This window comes from Pongo pygmaeus, chromosome 6 (genome assembly GCF_028885625.2).
Source record: "Pongo pygmaeus isolate AG05252 chromosome 6, NHGRI_mPonPyg2-v2.0_pri, whole genome shotgun sequence".
In the NCBI taxonomy this organism is placed as follows: Eukaryota; Metazoa; Chordata; class Mammalia; order Primates; family Hominidae; genus Pongo; species Pongo pygmaeus.
The window spans coordinates 46887116-46907504 of NC_072379.2; positions in this window are offsets into that span (position 1 = coordinate 46887116).

The following is a 20389-nucleotide window of genomic DNA, read 5'->3' on the forward strand; positions in this document are numbered from 1 at the left end:
AAGTACAAATTTAAATACAGAACTCCTACCTTCACATTTAAAAATACAGTCTCAGGCTGGGTGCAGTGGCTCACACCTGTAATCCCAGCTCTGTGAGAGGCCAAGGTGGGAGGATTGCTTGAGCTCAGGAGTTTGAGACCAGCCTAGTGAAACCCTGTCTCTACAAAAATTAAAAAAATTAGCCAGGCGTGGTGGTGCATGCCTGTAGTCCCAGCTACTTGGGAGGCTGAGGTGGGAGAAACGCTTGAGCCTAGGGGGGTTGCACCACTGCACTCCAGCCTGGGCGACAAGAGACCCTGTCTCAAAAACAAAACATGAAAACAACTTTCAGATTATGTAACTGAGTATGAGAAAGACAATTTACTTTTTAAAAAGTTTATTCTTTAAGAAAATGTTAAAAACACATTTGTAATAGTTTTATTGGATTACAAGCATGTTAAGAATTTTTACTGACTTCAAGAAAAGAAAAAATCAATTTATATGTATATTATAACCAGTACTAGTGAGAGGTGAAGCCAGCTAGGCTTCTGGGTGGGTTGGGACTTGGAGAACTTTTCCGTCCAGGTAAAGGATTGTAAATGCACCAATCAGCGTTCTGTATCTAGCTAAAGGTTTGTAAACGCACCAATCAGCACTCTGTAAAAATGGACCAATCAGCACTCTGTAAAATGGACCAATCAGCTCTCTGTAAAATGCACCAATCAGCTCTCTGTGAAATGGAACAATCAGCAGGATGTAGGTGGGGCCAAATAAGGGAATAAAAGCTGGCCACCGGAGCTGGCAGCGGCAACTGAGACGTTTTCCATCTTGTTAGAGATTTGTTGTTTTGCCATTAGCAATAAATCTTGCTGCTGCTGACTCTTTGGGTCCACGCCACCTTTAAGAGCTGTAACTCTCACTGTGGATGTCTGCAGCTGCACTTCTGAAGCCAGCGAGACCACGAACCCACCCATACGCCCACTGAGAGGAATGAACATCTCTGGCGTGCCACCTTTAAGAGCTGTAACACTGACTGTGGAGGTCTGTAGCTGCACTCCGGAAGCCAGCAAGACCACGAACCCACTGAGATGAATGAACAACTCTGGAAACGCCACCTGTAAGAGCTGTAACATTCACTGCGAAGGTCTGCGGCTTCACTCCTGAAGTCAGCAAGACCAAGAACCCCCAGAAGAAAGAAACTGGACACGTGAACATTTGAAGGAACAAACTCCAGACACATCATCTTTAAGAACTGTACCATTCACTGCCACTGTCTGTGGCTTTGTTCTTGAAGTCAGCCAGATCAAGAACCAACTGGCAGGAACCAATTCCAGACACCTCAGGAGTGGAGAGACTAAAAAAAAAATTTGATTTACAATGTTCACTCATTAATTGAGCAGATGTTTATTAAGCACCAAGTATCACCAGGCACTAGTCTAGATGCTAAAGTTGTATCTGTGAATAAAAGAGATGAGAAAAAAATTAGTACCATCACATTTGAAAAAAATATTTCAATAAAATATGTAGAAAAAATGAAAGAATGAACAAAAACAACTTAAGTTCAGTGAATGTCAAAGAAACAGTGAATCAAACCCCACATGCTGAGTGAGGGATGGCCACATTATTTTCAATATGGAAGATTACCAAAAACAAAACAAAATTAAAAGTAGAAACAGGCCTGGTGCAGTGGCTTACGTCTGTAATCCCAGCAGTTTGAGAATTCAAGATGGGCAGATCACTTGAGCTCAGGAGTTTGAGACCAGCCTGGGCAACATGGCAAAACCCCGTCTCTACCAAAAATAAGCCAGGCGTGGTGGTGCACCTGTGGTCCCAGCTACTAGGGAGGCTGAGGTGGGAGGATCATTTGAACATGGGAGGCAGAGGTTGCAGTGAGCCAAGATTGTGCCTCTGCACTCCAACTTGGTGACAGAGTGGGACCCCATCTTAAAAATAAAAACAAACACGCATTACAGATAGCGAGGAAAGCTACCTTGAAAATGACAATAATGAGCAGAGTAGTCAATGTCAGCCATTTAAAAATGTTAATGTATCCGCAAGTAATGCTAAACTGATCTGTAAATCCATCAGATCCAGTGAGACAAGATTCCAGAGATAGAATAAAATAAAAGTTAAGATGAGAGAAAATCAAACAACCATCTGAATGCTCTGACAAGGTATATGTCTTGATAAGGTCCCCTGGATGCTTGATAGGCCCTTACTATGTATTCAGAAATTCTATTTATTATATTTTATTTTAATTTTATTTGCATTTTTAAAAATTCCTCTTGTAAATCTGAAATAAGGAATTTTGTTTCTTTTGTTCAATCAGAGCAATCATGTTCTGGCAGATTTGGCCACGTAAACTAAACACAGAAGAGACCTAAATTGACAGAGCAGGAGCATCGCCATCTTGGACATGCAACGCCATTTTAAAGTTCCCCTTGATCGAAAACCACCTAAATCCAAAGGGCATCAGCCTAATGGCTAAGGTCAGCATGACTATAAACCACAAATGACATTTCTGACCAAAAACATTCCAACCCTAAGATAAACCCCTCCCTAACCAGAGACATGCAGCCCTGAGATAACCTGCCCTCTGGCAGAAGAGATGGCAGTCCCAAGATAACCTCCTCTCCAACAAGAGACATCCAACTCTGTGATAAACTTCTCTTCCACACAGAAACATTCCAAGCCTGTGATAAGCTCTCTCACCCTAAAACCGTTAAATAGTCTGTAAGAGAGAGTGCTCCTGACCAAAAATTGGCCAGAAGCCGCTCTCAGGTTTATTCTCCAAAATAAACCTGTCTTTGACTGTTGAGCTGCTTTTGTGTTTCTTTCCTCTTTAACTCTTACATAAACAAGCCGGACTGTTTATGTCACTTTATTCATTAATACAAAATCCTCATATAATCCAGATAAAATCCTCATATAATCCAGATAAGAAGGGACTTGGGGCTGGGCACGGTGGCTCATATCTGTAATCCTGCACTTTGGGAGGCCGAGGTGGGCAGATCACTTGAGGCCAGGATTTTGAGACCAGACTGGCCAACATGGTGAAACCCTGTCTTTACTAAAAATACAAAAAATTAGCCAGGTGTGGTGGTGTGCACCTGTAATCCCAGCTACTAGGGATGCTGAGGCAGGAGAATCACTTGAACCCAGGAGTTAGAGGCTGTAGTGAGCCAAGATCATGCCATTGCACTCCAGCCTGGGTGACAGAGCAAGACTGTCAGAAAAAAAAAGAATGGACTTGGATGTAGACTGTGGGAGAGGAGCTGAAAGAATTATCCTGTGGAAAGCTGTTCATTTAAAACATGCGTGTTGAGCACTTACTGTGTGCTTACCACTGTACTAAGTGCTGAGGATCCAGATTTGAATAAAATCAGTTCAAACCCTCAAATAGCTCACAATCTGCTGGGGCAACACTGAGGAATCATTATAATACATTGGTGGGGGGGAATGCAGGAGATATTAGATAAACAGAGGACAAAGTGGTAACCTGGAGAATGAGTAATGGCTTCCTAAAGGTGGTATTTTAGTTGAACTGTGAAGGACAGATAGTGGAAAAAATTCATTCAAGCCTCAGCAACCAATACTTACAAGGACATAGAGTATTTAGGAAACAGCAAGTGTTACTATCAGTGATGTGTGAGGCCCTTTGGTTGTACTGATAGGAGATGACATTGGAAAGAAAGGCTGGAACTAGTTATTTCAGAGCCACGGAGAGACAAGGAAAAGGACAATATGATCAAACTCATGTTTCAGAAAAATCCTTCTGGCAATGTTGTGGAGGACAGGGGAGCTATGGGAGGTAAAGGAAGGAAGATAGGAGGGTTATTCCAATAGGCCAGGCAAAAATTGATGAAAGTCTGAATTAAGTCAGTAGAAGTTCAAATCTGTGGGATTTTACAGCAGGCCCTGAGCATGAGTGAGTGTTTAGCTAACGAAAACCTGTTTTGAAGGACAGCGTTGGACATACACCAACAAATATTTTTGCATGGATTCTCCTTTTTCTCAAAACCATCCGAACAATCAGCAAACTACTCGCTATGTTTTTCTCTTATTAGACATTAGACTTCTGTCTGCCTAGTGGCGTTCAGGAGATAACCTAAATCACTGACAAGATTTTAAGAGAGAATAGACTATAATAATATTAAATCTACCTATTAAATATTGAAGACTAACAATCACCTAACCAGGTAGTAGGAAACTGAGGTCTTTGATTATACCAGGATTCCTCAAAAGTTCGGTACTGATAAGGGAGAAAAATTAGATCATGCTGATTCTTAAAAACTATGGAGAAGAAAATAAGGTTTCTTGCACAGTTAAGAACTAGGTTTGCCAGGCACGGTAGCTCATGCTGGTAATCCTAGCACTTTGGGAGGCCGAGGCAGGAGGATCTGTTAAGCACAGGTATTTGAGTCCAGCCTGGGCAACATGGTGAGATCTTCTCTCTACGAAAAATAATGATAATAAAAAGAATATCCTTCCTAAGCAGTCAATGAAGCTTCCTTTTCTTTTTCCTTTTTTTTTGAGACAGGGTCTCCTTGCTCTGTCACCCAGGCCAGAGTGCAGTGGTGTAACCATGGCTGACTTCAGCCTCGACCTCCTGGCTCAAGAGATCCTCCCATCTCAGTCTCTCGAGTAGCTAGAACTACGGTCACACACCACCATGCTCAGCTCCTTTTTGTAATGTTTGTAGAGACGGGGTTTCACCATGTTGCCCAGGGTGGTCTTGAACTCCTGAGCTCAAGCGATTTGCCCACCTTGGCCTCCTAAAGTGCTGGGATAACAGGTGTGAGCCACCATACCCAGCCAATGAAGCTTTTTAAACTTTAACTTTAGAGTTCATATTCTAAAACACATGTGTTCATGACGGCACTGAAATAGCTACATAGAAAACTACATAGTAAAAATTTTTATTTGTTGACATTGTTTTTCAAAACTTCATCAATCTGTAAGGTAAATGAATAATTTCTAAAGTTAGTATGTGACTTATTTTATAATAAAAAGCCTTTGTTTTAAATTAAAATTAAAATTAGCCAGGTGTGGTGGCTGTAATCCCAGCACTTTGGGAGGCCAAGGCAGGTGGATGTCTTGAGGCCAGGAGTTCGAGACCAGCCTGGCTAACATGGCGAAACCTATCTCTACTAAAAATACAAAAATAATCCGGGTGTGGTAATGCATGCCTGTAATCCAAGCTATTCAGGAGGCTGAGGCAGGAGAATTGTTGAACCCGGAAGACGGAGGTTGCAGTGAGCCAAGATCATGCCACTGCACTCCAGCTTGGGTAACAGATAAAGACTCTGTCTCCAAAAAAAAGAAAAAAAAAACAAAACTAAAATTATATATTGTTTACATTTTTAAACTAAATTCTAAAATCAAGTGTGATTTCTTTGAAACTCAGAAGGAAGCAGGCAAGGGAATAAACAGGAAGCTTTGCTTAATCTGTTAATAAGACCAAGTAAGTGGATGTAAACAACGTTAGTACTAAGCAAATATCCACATACTTGATACATGTGTCAAAGCCTTCTCCTTTGAGAGGGAACTTTCATTATTAGGAAAGAAACCCTGTGGAGTTTCCTGCTACTGCTGTGCAGTGTGTGGGGGGTAGCTGCCATTTTTTCCTTCTTGTTTTTCTTTTTTTTTTTTTTTTTTGAGATGGAGTCTCCCGCTTGTTGCCCAGGCTGGAGTACAATGATGAATGATGAGATCTCGTTTCACTGCAACAAGCGATCTCCTGCCTCAGCCACCTTAGTAGCTGGGATTACAGGCACACGCCACCACGCCCAGCCAATTTTTGTATTTTTAGTAGAAACGGGGTTTCACCATGTTGCCCAGGCTGTTCTCGAACTCCTGAGCTCAGGTGATCCGCCTGCCTCAGCCTCCCAAAGTGTTGGGATTACAGGCGTGAGCCACCACGTCCGGCCCATTTTTCCTTCTTCTAAACTTTGTCAAGCTTTCAAGCCTACAACATGTACAAAGAAGGACTAAGTAATACTAGCTTTTCAGAACTAAATAGTCCACAGAAATATGTTAATTAAAAGTTTAGGCTGGAGTGAAAGGAAGATTGGAGAAATTTTAACACCTCAAAGTGACAACTATGTAGGGGTTGGGAGCGACTGTTATTAACAAGTCCCAGAAACCAGCAGAGACTAAGAATGAATTGGAGCCAATTGGCCAAGAAAACTAAATGAGATTAAATCGTGATTTTAAAAAACTAAAAAGTAGTAAGGATACATACAAAAGTTTTTGTTTTCTAAATTTTATTCTAAGTTATCTTTAAAGCAGGGTTTTTAGACACAGCACCCCTTTTCATAATGAATATATTGTAATATTCCCTGTACTGCCTTGAAGTGAAATTTATAGACAATATAACTTACCTGCACACATGATTTTTAAAAAGTTATAAGGCCTTGATTGTAATATAGAAAATAAATAAAAGTAAGATACTCAACAGCAAAATAATATGTAGTTTGATACATAAGTGTTTGTACACAACCCCATTAAGGCATCATAAAGGAGCCCAAAGCAGGGGATGTGGCAGGTGTGTTGCATGGGTGACTCAGGACCCAGAGCAGTGCTGCTGTCAGTTGGTAAATTCCAAATACAACATGGTACAACAGGGTGCAACATTCCTTCTGTTTAGACATAAGTCATATCCCTGGAAAATTCAGTGTATATTAAATTGTACCTAAAATTATATATACATATATAGGTGTAATAGTACAAGGGTGGTAAAGATTAACTGAAAGTGAAGACACTTGATTTCTTTTTTTCTTTTTCTTTTTTTTGAGCCAGAGTCACTCTCTGTTGCCCAGGCTGGAGCAACAGCCTGTAATCCCAGCACATTGGGAAGCTGAGATGGGTGGATCACTTGAGGTCAGGAGTTCGAGACCAGCCTGGGCAACATGGTGAAACCCTGTTTCTACTAAAAATACAAAAATTAGTTGGGTGTGATGGTGCATGCCTGTAATAACAGCTGCTTGGGACGCTGAGGTGGGAGAATCACTTCAACCTGGGAGGCGGAGGTTGCAGTGAATCAAGATCACACCACTGCACTCCAGTCTGGGCCACAGAGTGGGATTCCGACTGAAAAAGGAAAAGGAAAAGGAAAAGGAAAAGAGAAAGAAAGAAAAGAAGGAAAGAAAAGAAAGAGAGAAAGAAAGACTCTTTCCAGGCTTTAGGCTGGTGGTGAACCCATGACCTGCAGCTGTGGGGAGAAACCCCTTTGTATTTCACTTGAGCTTTAGTGTTCCCACAGGGCTTGCACGTCTCATCTCGTCTGTAAGATGAGTACTCCAAGGCAACGTAAGCAAAGTGTTTATCCCAGTCCCTGGAGCATACAAAGCCCTCAAGAAATCATAGTTATCATTGGCGGAGCGCAGTGGCTCACGCCTGTAATCCCAGCACTTTGGGAGGCCGAGGCGAGCGGATCACGAGGTCAGGAGATGAAGATCATCCTGGCTAACACAGTGAAACCCCGTCTCTACTAAAAATACAAAAAAAAAGCTGGGCATGGTGGCTGGCGCCTGTAGTCCCAGCTACTTGGGAGGCTGAGGCAGGAGAATGACATCAACCTGGGAGGCGGAGCTTGCAGTGAGCGGAGAATGCGCCGCTGCACTCCAGCCTGGGCGACAGAGGAAGACTTCTAAAAAAAAAAGAAAGAAAGAAAGAGAGAAATGATAGTTATCATTACTGGCCGGGCGCGGTGGCTCACGCCTGTAATCCGAGCACTTTGGGAGGCCGAGGCGGCTGGATCACGAGGTCAGGAGATCGAGACCATCCTGGCTAACACGGTGAAACCCCGTCTCTACTAAAAATACAAAAAATTAGCCGGGCATGGTGGCGGGCGCCTGTAGTCCCAGCTACTCGGGAGGCTGTGGCAGGAGAATGGCGTGAACCCAGGAGGCGGAGGTTGCAGTGAGCAGAGATCGCACCACTGCACTCCAGCCTGGGCGACAAAGCGAGACTCCATCTCTAAAAAAAAAAAAAAAGAAAAAGAGATGGTAGTTATCATTACCGACATAGACGGATACCTAGGATATATATATTTCTTTGAGATAGGGTCTTGCTCTGTCACCCAGGCTGGAGTGCGGTGGTGCGATCACGGCTTACAGCAGCCTTGACCTCCAAGGTTACAGTGATCCTTCCACCTCGGCTTCCCAAGTGGCTGGGACCACAGGTGCACATCACCACACCTAATTTTTGTATTTTTTTTGTAGAGATGAGGTTTTGCCATCTTGCCCGGGCTGGTCTTGAACTTCTGAGCTCAAGTGATCCACCTGCCTTGGCCTCCCAAAGTGTTGGGATTACAGGCATGAGCTACCGCTCCCATCAAGATATATTTTTTAAGTGAAAAGAGCAAGCAGTTTTTGTACATTTGGTATGATTTCATTTCAGTAGCAACTTTTTGTTCACCAATGTATCTATTCCCTGAAGATAGTAGGTATTTAATAAATATCTGTTGAAGAAATACATTTCTATAAAAGGAAGTTGTGCCATTTGCTAGTCTGCACATAGAAAAAATCTGGAAGAATCTGGAGGAGTAGTGTATGAGCTTGCCAGGGCTGCAATAACAAGGTACCACAGACCGGGTGGGTTGAACAGACATTTATTTTCTCACAGTTCTGGAGGCAAGAAGTCCAAGATCAAGGTGTCAGCTGGTTTGTTTTTTCTGAGGCCCCTCTCCTTGGCCTGCAGGTGGCCACTTTCCCTGTGTTCTCACGAGGTTTTTTCCTCCGTATATGAGCATCCCTGGTATTTCTTTGTGTGTCCAAATATCCTCTTCTTATAAGGATACTGGTCAGACTGGGTTAGGGCACACTTCTATCTCCAAATACAGTCACCTTCTGAGGTACTGAGGACAGGGGCTTCAACATGGATTTTGAGAGGACACAATTCAGTCCATAAAATGTGGGATTATGAAATATTCATTTTTCCTAAATAATATTTTCTACAATGTTTCTGAATATCTAAATATTTTACTAGGAGCCCATATGGCAGACGTACCTGATAGTAATAACTGAAGCATAGCCTGAGAGTGTGACTCTATGGTCTAAGAATAATGTGTTGGTCAGAATCTCCACATAAGAAATTGCGAGTGGCCAACCTGGAGACTTGCTCCTTATCTATGAAGGACATTTGAACCTCTGGGCCATTCCCTGTAATGTAGGATGTGCAAGGAACTGAGGCACTTTGTTTTGGGTTAAATGGAGGTTGCTAGGTGGAGGTTGCTAAGTGGAGGTTACGAGGTGGAGGGTGCTAAGTGAAAATGCTATACAAATTGCATGATTTTTGTTGTTGTTGTTGAGATGGGGTCTTACTTTGTTGCCCATGCTGGTCTCAAACTCCTGGCCTCAAACGATCCTCCCAACCTGGCCTCCCATAGTGCTAGGATTACTGGCCAGAGTCACCATGCCTGGCCATACTACATGCTTTTTACAAATGATAGCAGTCTTCCTGTCCAGCCCACTGCCACTGGACCACCCCTGTATAAAAGTCCTCAATAAACTCTACATCTCGTTTGCTGGCACCAGGTCTCTTCTTTGGCCTCTTGGACACAGTGCCATCCCTACAGGAGTCAATAGGGGTCAGCACAATAGACCCTAATTATTTTATAATATGGAAAGGCAATAAATTAGAATAAGGCAAAAAATACTGTGTTTATATTTAAAATATAGTTAATTATAGGCTTTGATACTTATAAACAGATTTTTCATTTATATGAACATCTCCTGGGGCATTTGAAAGTCATGAAGGATGCAGGGCAATTCTTTTTTGTGCACTATTGACCTGGACATTGCAGGACATACAGCATCTCCTCCCCATAACTATTGCTAGTAGTATCCCCTTTCGATCACTCTAGCAAACAAACAAAAAATATGCCCTGAGAGTTTCCAAAAACTTTCTTATTGATCACCACCACTTTAAAGTATAATTTTATATGAACTTTGCAAATGTTTAAAAGGTTTTCTTATTTTTCCTCCTTCCTTAGTTTTCTTTTAAAATAATAATGGGGTGGGGGGTGGTGAGGAGAAATCATGCTAATTACCTTTAGTTCTGCCAGCGGGAAGCTTGGCTGTGTCTGAGTCATGGCAGTTTCATGATAGCTGTTGTGTAAAGACAGTTAAACCTCTTGCAGCTTATTCAAATTCTTGCTATTTATTCAAATTGCAGGTATGATGTTCAGGAGAAAATATGATAATAATAGCTAATGTCTAGTGAGTTCTGAACATGTAGCAGGCACTGTCCTAAGTGCTCCACATATGCAGATTCTTTACAATAACCCTAGGAGGTAGGCTCTGACAGATGAAGAAACAGGCACAGGAAAGTGAACTGACCTGTACATGATGAAGCTGTGCTTCAAAGCAATCACCAAGCAAGTGTTTACATACATTATTGCATGTAATCCCCACAGAAACAATGACATCACTACCATTACCTCCATTTTATAGATCTTACACGTTTGGAAAGTAGGAGGCTCAAATCTCCTGGGAAATACATGGCTTATATGCACACTGTTATTAACATGTACAAAATAATGGCAAACAAGGCCAAAGTTATTGCCACAATCAAATCAATGTGGAGAACCAAATAAATTCTGTAAATATCATATTCTCTTTCAAATCTATGTTAAGTTAAAGATCAGTCACTTCTCATAGAATTTTCTGAGGTTCTGCCTGAGTATCTTACTGGATATTGTGGAGAAGTGACTTATGAGTATGATTTTGATTTTCCCCTGGAGTTAATGAAAAATAACTCAATTGGGCTAAGAGTTGCCCCTGTTTTATAAACTGGTCTTTCTCTTTTAAAACAGAAGCAATATTGTGACAAATGCAATAAAGAACTTTATTTTGTTAAGAGCAGGCACTCCCAGAGTTTTATCTGCAAAATATACATTTTTGTATAATATGTCCACATGTATACATAACATTTTATAAGACTTTCACTTAAAAGTATAACATATTCGTTGTTTCTATAGTTCTCATAATGATAACGTTTAATGGGTGCATAACATTTCTTTGAGTGGATGTTATAATAATTTACTTAACTGTTTAAATTGTTGATCATTTGGGTTATTCTAATTTTTCTCTACTCTGAATGCAGCAACAAATAGCTTTGCGCTGCAAGTTTTTAAAATCACCTTTATAATTCCTTTAACTAAATTCCTAGAAGTGGGATTTTTAGGTAAATGTATATAAATGGCTTTGATTTGATACATCTTCTGCTATACCAAATCAAAAGCTATACCGATCTTCGGCATCTTTCTCTGTCAGCTCCTCCATTCATTCTTTCTATCAGCTGAACACCATCTGTCAATGGCAACTTACTTTGCCTGACTTTCTCAAGTTGTCCCTGGTTACTTCCTTGGAGACAAAAGCAACCCTTGATGAGGTCAGAAGTATCATGTTCACACTAAAGAGGCAAAGCCTCTGATGAGTAGCTGAGTGAAATCCCATCTCTGACGTCAGTGCTTCTGCTACCTTTCATGAGGGCCATCCTTTGTTCCAGCACACTGACAGAAATAAAAATGCTCTCTAAGCTGACGAATGGGGTGGGTCGTAAGTGAACATTGTAACAGATTTCAGACATCATATAGACCTCATATTGGCCTATAAGATAAAAATCACAGAGTAATAATAAATCGTTTGGCAGCTTGAATGACAAAACAATGTGATTTTAAATGAAAATACTTTTAATTGGCTCCTACAAATGAATTAAATGAGTTTTCCTTCTACAATCAATTCTATTGCAGTAATTCCTAAACAGCTGATAGATTAAAATTATATGGTTAGTTAAAATAACTATTTTTAGTTAATTTTATTTTTGGCTGGGCATGGTGACTCATGCCAAGAATGCAGGCACTCTGGGAGGCCGAGGGAGAAGGATCGCTTGAGCCCAGGAGTTCTAGACTAGCCTAGGCAACATAGTGAGGCCCTATCTCAACAACAACAACAACAACAAAATTAGCCAGGCATGGTATAGACCTATCAATAGTCTGATCTTTCCAGAAAGAATATCACCAAAGTACTAATCAGAACTACCTACAGATACAGTTCTCAGAAGCTGGTGTAGTGCCTGTAGTCCCAGCTACTTGGGAGGCTGAGGCAGGAGGATTGCTTGAGCCCAGGAGATTGAGGCTGCCATGAGCTGTAATTGTACCATTGCACTCCAGCCTGAGTGACAGAGTGAGGCTCCATCTCTTTAAAAAAAAAAAAGAAAAAGAAAATTAACTTTTACTTTTTAAAAAGCATTTTTATGGTTATTTTCTTGTTTTTTATTTTTTTTGAGACTGGGTCTCACTCTGTTACCTGGGCTGAAGTACAGTGGCAGGATCACGGCTCACTGCAGCCTTGAACTCCTGGGCTCAAGCCATCCTTCTGCCTCAGCCTTCCAAGTAGTTGGGACCACAGGTGTGCACTACCATGCCCGGTTAATTTTGTATTTTTTGTAGAGATGGGGGTCTCCCTATGTTTCCCAGGCTGGTATTGAACTCTTGGGTTCAAGTGATCCACCTGTCTCAGCCTCCCAAAGTGCTGGGATTATAGGCACGAGCCACCGTGCCAGGGTGGTTAGTTGTTAATAAGCAAATAATTTGCTGTTCCATGGTATAATTTTTAATTACAAGTTAGAGAGTTTTTGGTTCAGAATCTGATTTTGGAAGAAAGGTGTTTTGCAATGCCTCCAAATAAGAAAAAGAAGATATTTTATTTTCAGATTATTTACATTATATCCCAATTTCAGTCATTTTGCTTTATTGGCAAACGCTATCATTATACTATTGTCAAATCACTCATATTTCATTACTACAAGCAATTTGACAACTCATTTGTTTTGTGTTTAAAAATCTATCTAGAACCACATACTTCTTTTATAAATAACAAAGCCATGTTACATAGATAACGATGACCAAGTCATTAGTAAGGAAACAGGCTTAACTATTCTAGAGCTGTATTTGATGAGAGGAAAACCTAGTTGGTTGTCGATTTGTTGACTAAAAAGAGAAGAGTTGTGATATATTTGAGTAGGTTAACAAAGTTGTTGTCTCTCCCTATGTTTACATCCTGAAAAGTTGTGTTTGTGTGTATGAGAGAAAGAGAGCTAGAGAGTGAGGTCAAGAGATGAACTGCAAGTGTTGTTTGAAACAGTTTCGGTGCAGTCCTGCTTGGCAAGCAGAGATGCTTCCTGCAGGTGAGGTTAGAATTTTACACCGCTTCTGACTGAAGGCTGCATGCTTTGGGTTCTAGGTGTTTACTTTTAGGCCTCAGAGCTTTGGAAAGAAGGTGCTTTTTTCTTTTGAACAGGTTTTCTTATGATCAGTTATTTTGATTTAGAAAAATTCTCAGCCTAGAATTTAAACAACAGGAGGATCCTAATTTCTTATTTGTTGACATACCCCAAAAGCCCTCCTCATCCACCCAATTTCACAAATGGCTCAATCTGTCTGGCATAGCTTTAGGGATAATCACCAGCTTCTTGTACTTGTGACCATGATGTCTAAGCAAACGGCACATTACCAAGGAACGAAACACGTGCTAACTTATCAGGGTGCACCAGCACCACCTAGTGGTCTTGAACTAACTCAACAGCTTCCTCGAAAGAAAGAGGATCCAAAGGTCCAAGGCCTCTCTCCGTGGTGAGTTGCATACATATGCATGAAAGCACCAGGATTCAACTTCCGCAGAACTCAATCTGTAGGTAGTTCTGATTAGTACTTTGATCATCTTTTTGGAAAGAGCAGACTATTTATAGGGCAAGAAAACTGAGTGTTACACACTGAGGACTCTTGGCTCTTTTTGGCAGATCTGTAGCAGTATGCACATATGTGAGTGGTGAGCTAACACCCTTCCTATCAGTTGAATAGGAATATGTAAAAGCTGGACACATCATCACAAAGTGAGTGACATAAACTATCTTCCTGTTTGGAAGATAGAAAGTCTAAGAACTCCGAGGAGAATTTAGTTTCTCCTTTAGTATATGTGCTAAACAACTTTCTACATAATATTCTCCCCTCCCAGTAGGCAAGTGACCATCTCTTTTTCTACATGTATAGCAAACAAATCTGGTAAATTTTTCATTCCTTGTAACTGTTGGTTATTATACTTTTTTTGTTTTTTTAGACACAGGCTCTCACTCTGTTGTCTGGGCTAGAGTGCAGTGGTGCGATCACAGCTCACTGCAGCCTCAACCTCCGGGGCTCAGGTGATCCTCCCACTTCAGCTTCCTAGGTGGCTGGGACTACAGGTGCACGCCACCATGCCTGGCTATTATTATTTTGGTAGCAATAGGCTTTTGCCACTTGCCTAGGCTGGTCTGGTCTCAAAACTCCTGGGCTCAAGTGATCCTTCCACCTCAGCCTCCCAAAGTGCTGGGATTGTAGGTGTGAGCTAGATACACATAACTCGGCTATTATATACATTTTTAAAATAAAAATAATATTTGCTGACTGTGGAAGACTTGAAAAATGCAGAAAAGTAGGATTTTTTTTTTTTTTTTTGAGACAGAGTCTCACTCTGTTGTCCAGGCTGGAGTGCAGTGGCGTGATCTCAGCTCACTGCACCCCCACCTCCCGGGTTCAAGCAATTCTCCTGCCTCAGCCTCCTGAGTAGCTGGGATTACAGGCGCCTGCCATCACACAAGACTAATTTTTGTATTTTTAGTAGAAATGGGTTTTTGCCATGTTGGCCAGGCTGGTCTCGAACTCCTGACCTCAAGTGACCCGTCCACCTCAGCCTCTCATAGAAAAATAGAAATTAACAGCAAACACATAGCTCACAGTCCCCCTACTAAACACAGTCACTACTACCATGTTATTATTTAGTAAGCATCTACCGTGAGTACACCCTCTGGAACCAAGCTTGCCTTGGTTTAAATCTCAAGTGGGCCATTTAGTAGCTATGAACTGGACACATTACTTAGCCTTCTTGGTGCCTCGATTTCCTCATCTCTAAGATGGGCATAATAGCAGCTCTGCAGGAGAGGGCTATTATGAAGACTAAATAAATTAATATATGTAAAGCTTTTAGAATATAGTGCCTATATATAGTAAACACTGCCTGCGTTATCTATTACTTCCCCTCCCTTCTTCTTCCAGCTCCTTACTGTTATTAGAACTATGCACTAGGGATCCTGCTAGAAACTAGGATCTTGGTTTGTTTTCACCTAGTTTTTGCCTTTGTGTAGTTTCTGTGTCCTTTCTTAATAGCAGAAACTATACTAAAACATAATTTTTAATCTTTTAAAGTTTTGCTATATTGTAATATTAATTTATTCATTGTAAAATTTGTAATGATGGGTAAATGCTGTTATATTAATGTAACTGTTTAGCCTGGTGTATGATGATGATGTGTCCACAATTGGTGGGTTCTCGGTCTCACTGACTTCAAGAATGAAGCTGCGGACCCTCGTGGTGAGTGTTACAGTTCTTAAAGGTGGTGTGTCCAGAGGTTGTTCCTTCTGATGTTCAGACGTGTTCGGAGTTTCTTCCTTCTGGCGGGTTCGTGGTCTCGCGGTCTCTCTGGCTTCAGGAGTGAAGCTACAGACCTTGGCGGTGAGTGTTGCAGCTCGTAAGGCGGGGTATCTGGAGTTGTTCTTTCTTCCAATGGATTCGTGGTCTCGCTGGCCTCAGCAGTGAAGCTGCAGACCTTGGCAGTGAGTGTTACAGCTCATAAAGACAGCACAAACCCAAAGAGTGAGCAGCAGAAAGATTTACTGCAAACAGCAAAAGAACAAAGCTTCTGCAGGGTGGAACTAGATGCTTGGGCAGCCTGCTTTTATTCCCTTATCTGGCCCCACCCACATCTTGCTGATTGGTCCATTTTACAGAGAGCTTATTGGTCTGTTTTACAGAGAGCTGATTGGTCCATTTTGACAGAGTGCTGATTGGTGTATTTACAATCCCTTAGCTAGACATAAAGGTTCTCCAACTCCCCACCAGATTAGCTAGACACAGAGTGCTGCTTGAACTAGACACGGAGTGCTGATTGGTGTATTTACAATCCTCCAGCTAGACATAAAAGTTCTCCAAGTCCCCACCAGATTAGCTAGACACAGAGCACTGATTGGTGTGTTCACAAACCTTGAGCTAGACACAGAGTGCTGACTGGTGTATTCACAATCCCTTAGCTAGACATAAAGGTTCTCCAAGTCCCCACTAGACTCACTAGCCCAGCTGGCTTCACCTAGTGGATCCTGCACTGGGCCACCGGCGGAGCTGCCCCAGAGTCCAGCGCCATGCACCCACACTCCTCAGCCCTTGGGTGGTCCATGGGACCAGGTGCAGCGGAGCAGGGGGTGGTGCTCGTTGGGGAGGCTTAGGCTGTGCAGGAGCCCACAGCAGGGGTGAGGCTAGGGCATGGCGGGCTGCAGGTTCCCAGCCCTGCCCCCCAGGGAGGCAGCTGAGGCCTGGCGAGAATTCGAGCGCAGTGCCGGCAGGCTGGCACTGCTGGGGGACCTGGTGCACCCTCTGCAGCTGCTGGCCCGGGTGCTAAACCCCTCCCTCCCCGCCAGCAGGCCGGTCTGAGTGCAGGGCCCGCCGAGCCCACGCCCACCCGGAACTCCTGCTGGCTCGCCACTCTCCCTCCACACCTCCCTGCAAGGGGAGGGAGCTGGTTCTGGCCTCGGCCAGCCCAGAGAGGGGCTCCCACAGCGCAGTGGCGGGCTGAAGGGCTCCTCAAGCGCAGCCAGAGTGGGCGCGGAGGCCAAGGAGGTGCCTAGAGTGAGTGAGGGCTGTGAGGGCTGCCAGCACTCCGTCAACTCTCAATGACACAGTTTGGATATGTGGATTTTTATTAACATGCAAAATGAAGATAAACATTTCACTTTGGGAGACCAAAGCGGGTGGATCACCTGAGGTCACGAGTTTGAGACCAGCCTGGCCAACATGATGAAACCCCATCTCTACTAAAAATACAAAAAATTAGCTGGGTGTGGTGGCGGGCCCCTGTAATCCCAGCTACTCAGGAGGCTGAAGCAGGAGAATCGCTTGAACCCAGGAGGTGGAGGTTGTAGTGAGCCAAGATTGCGCCATTGTAGTGAGCCGAGATTTACTCCAGCTTGGACAACAGGAGTAAAACTCCATCTCAAAAAAAAAAAAAAAGCAAACATAAAGATTTACAAAAGAATGTAACAGGATGTATTTTGGAATCCTGTTCTCCTGTTCTGGTTATATTTCCATGTTGGCTAGTAGATTCATTTTTTTTTTTCTCTCATCAAGCACCACCTATGCATCTATGTACAGGGTGTGATGCTGAATGCTGGGAATATAACACTAAATAAGGGATTTTCCTGGAGAAATGTGAAGAGGCACTCAAAGTGATGCAGGGGAAACATTGGGAAGAGCAATCAGCTCTGCCTGATGAAGCTGAAATTTAAGCTGGTATTGGAGGGTGACAGGAATTTGCTGGGAAAGGATGTGGAATAAAGTATTCTAGGCAGAAGAGTCAGCAATGAGTAAAAATCTAAGTTGGGAGTAAGCCTAGTGTGTCCATAAAGCATTGTAGTAATGCCTGTAAAGAAGTGTAGTGTGCATGGTGAGTGGAAAGAGGCAGGTGGGAAAAGAAGACTGACAACACTTCTTTTGGGCCCAACACTTCAACAGGTTTGGGCCCAGACCTGAAAAACAAAAACAAAAACAAAAACAAAAGGGAATAAATCTAGGTTTTAAGTCAGGGAAGTAAACTGTTTTGGAAAGATAACATCGGTAAGAGACAGAATAGACAGGAAGACAGCTAGATTGTAGGTACTGACATTAGTGATGAGGCTGGTACATAAATTAATTACAATCTGGGTGATCAGAATGAAAGGAGGCCAGACTCAAACTGTTTCAAAGATGTAAAGCAACTCAATTAGAAGTAGGGTATGATGGCACAGGAAAGGCAGAGGAAGACTTAAATGTTTCCAGCTATGGATGAACAGGGATAACATTAATAGGTGAGATCATCCGGTCAGAATATAAAAGCAAAGAGGTCCAACAGTGAAACTCTGGGGAATCCCTACATCTAAGCGGCAGTCAGAGTCGGGGAGAGTTGGCAAAATGATAGGGAATAGTAATGAGCGGACAAGAAAGTGTTGCTGGAGTAGGCAAGGAGAAGGGATTGTATAACTTTTAGCAAAAAGTAGTTTAAAGGTGGAGAGTGCATGAGAAATTAAGAATTTGAGACAGTGATGGCAGACTCGTGCTCCAGCATGTTTGTTCAGAAAAGGCATTAAGTAGGGGCAAAATCAAGAAAGGCAACTATTGCGGTAAAATATCTTCATGATAAAGATTTGAGAATTTCTGTAGAACAAGAAGCCTGATTGGTGGATCACTTTCTATACACACACACAGATACATACACTCTCTCTTTCTCCTGTATCTTAGACTGGAACCTTAGTTCCAAGAACAAAGCTCTAACCTTAGTTGGAAGAGGGTAGAATCACAACTTAGACTTGGCTGAACGCTTTTATTTTGGTTTCCCACAAAGCAGTTAATAAGTAGTGTAAAGGATATGTATTAGGTAAGGACGCAGGTATGTGCATTCAGCTGCCCACTCCCTCTACATATCACAAAATTTTTGGTGGCCTCAGCAGTTTTAGTAACTAAAATGTCAGAAAAGTGTGGTTCTGTGGGCTTCCTTACCACCCTTTTTAAAAACCTCAGATATATTAGCACCCAGAAGTAACTTATTTTAGATGAAATTTGTTTCTAAGGAAGCCACACCACTCAGTCTAATGTCTGGGTTCTGGGCCTTGAAACTCTGGCTGTGCCAGCTCTGGGGCAATCTTGCTTCACCATTTTTCATTTATGCTCATGCAGGGTATTCTCATGGGAAGACCTGGCAGACCTGCAACATGTGAGGCAAGGCAAGAGACCCAAGGCAAGTAAGCTCTTTCCCTTCATTCTTGGTTCTAGTACAGAGGCTCATGTTTATGGAAAACAGGTAGAAATTAGCATGCCATTAACATTCCTCTGCAGTCCAGGAACTTCTGTATTTCATGTTTTTAGAGACAGGGTATTGCTCTGTTACCCAGGCTGAAGTAGAGTGGGGCGATCTTATCTCACTGCAGCCTCAACCTCCTGCACTCAAGTGATCCTCCCAGCTCAGCTTCCCAAGTAGCTAAGACTACAGGGACTTAACACCATGCCTGTCGGATTTTTTTTTTTTTTTTTTTTTTTTTGGAGACAGTCTTGCTCTGTCACCCAGGCTGGAGAGTAGCGGCACGATCTCGGCTCACTGCAACCTCCACGTCCTAGGCTCAAGCAATCCTTGTGCCTCAGCCTCCCCAGTAGCTGGGATTACAGGCATGCACCACCGTGCCTGGCTCATTTTTTGTATTTTAGCAGAGACAGGGTTTCACCATGTTGCCCAGGCTGGTCTCGAACTCCTGAGCTCAGGCAATCCACCTGCCTTGGCCTCCCAGAGTGTTAGGATTACAGGAATGAGCCACTGCGCCCAGCGGATTTTTTTCATTTTACTAGAGACAAGGTCTCACTATGTTGCCCAGCCTGGTCTTGAACTCTTGGACTCAAGTGATCCTCCTGTCTTCACCTCCCAAAGTGTTGAGATTACAGGTGTGAGCCACTGTGCCTGGCCCCTTCTGTACTTTTTAAAAGGCAAAACAAGTTCAAGAAATGTTTTCAATCCAATAGTCTCAACTAGCTAATTCTCCTGATTTCATTTTCTGTAAAAATCTGTACAAACACATCATATGTAGCCAATGGTGGCAATGGGTGTTATCTTCAGGGAATCTTATCAGGAAAAGTCTAGATAAAAATCTCAAGGTTTACCACACTCATGACATTTTTACTTAGGGTGGCCTTGAGATGCATCATTAGAGGTAAGTATTTCATATGTATATGCACGGCACAGCAACATTAAAAAGACTTTAGAGGCTGCTTATAAACCCATATTCCATGTGGAGTTGAGATTTTGGCTGTGTCCATAAACATGGAAAGATATATTAACAAGACAAACTAGTAAATCTTTGAAAAACAGTCTTTACATCTGGAGAGATCCAAGAGCTTTTTTTAGCCAGCTGTCAAATGGCACTGATATCTTCAGCGGGTTTTAATAAATCCTGAAACTTAATATGGCTTTCTGATTTTAAATCTGTTGCTTCAATTTCTTAATGTTCTTCTGTGAACGTTGAGGAGGGTCATAATACAGTAATACATTTTTAATCTCTTGAAAAGATATACTTTGTCAGATTCTTCATCTCAATATGCTTGCCTTTCAGCTTAGATGGTAGGTATAAATAGGGGTGAAAGAGCAATTAAGGCTACCAATGAGGGACAATTATTTCAGTGCCTTTGAAGTCAGGTATCTCATATAAACTGTGTTTCAGGTGAATAAAAGTGCTGAGAAATCCTCTCCTGATTCTGATATGTTTAGGTCCTGGAGCAAAAATTTGAATCTAATTTTGTCCA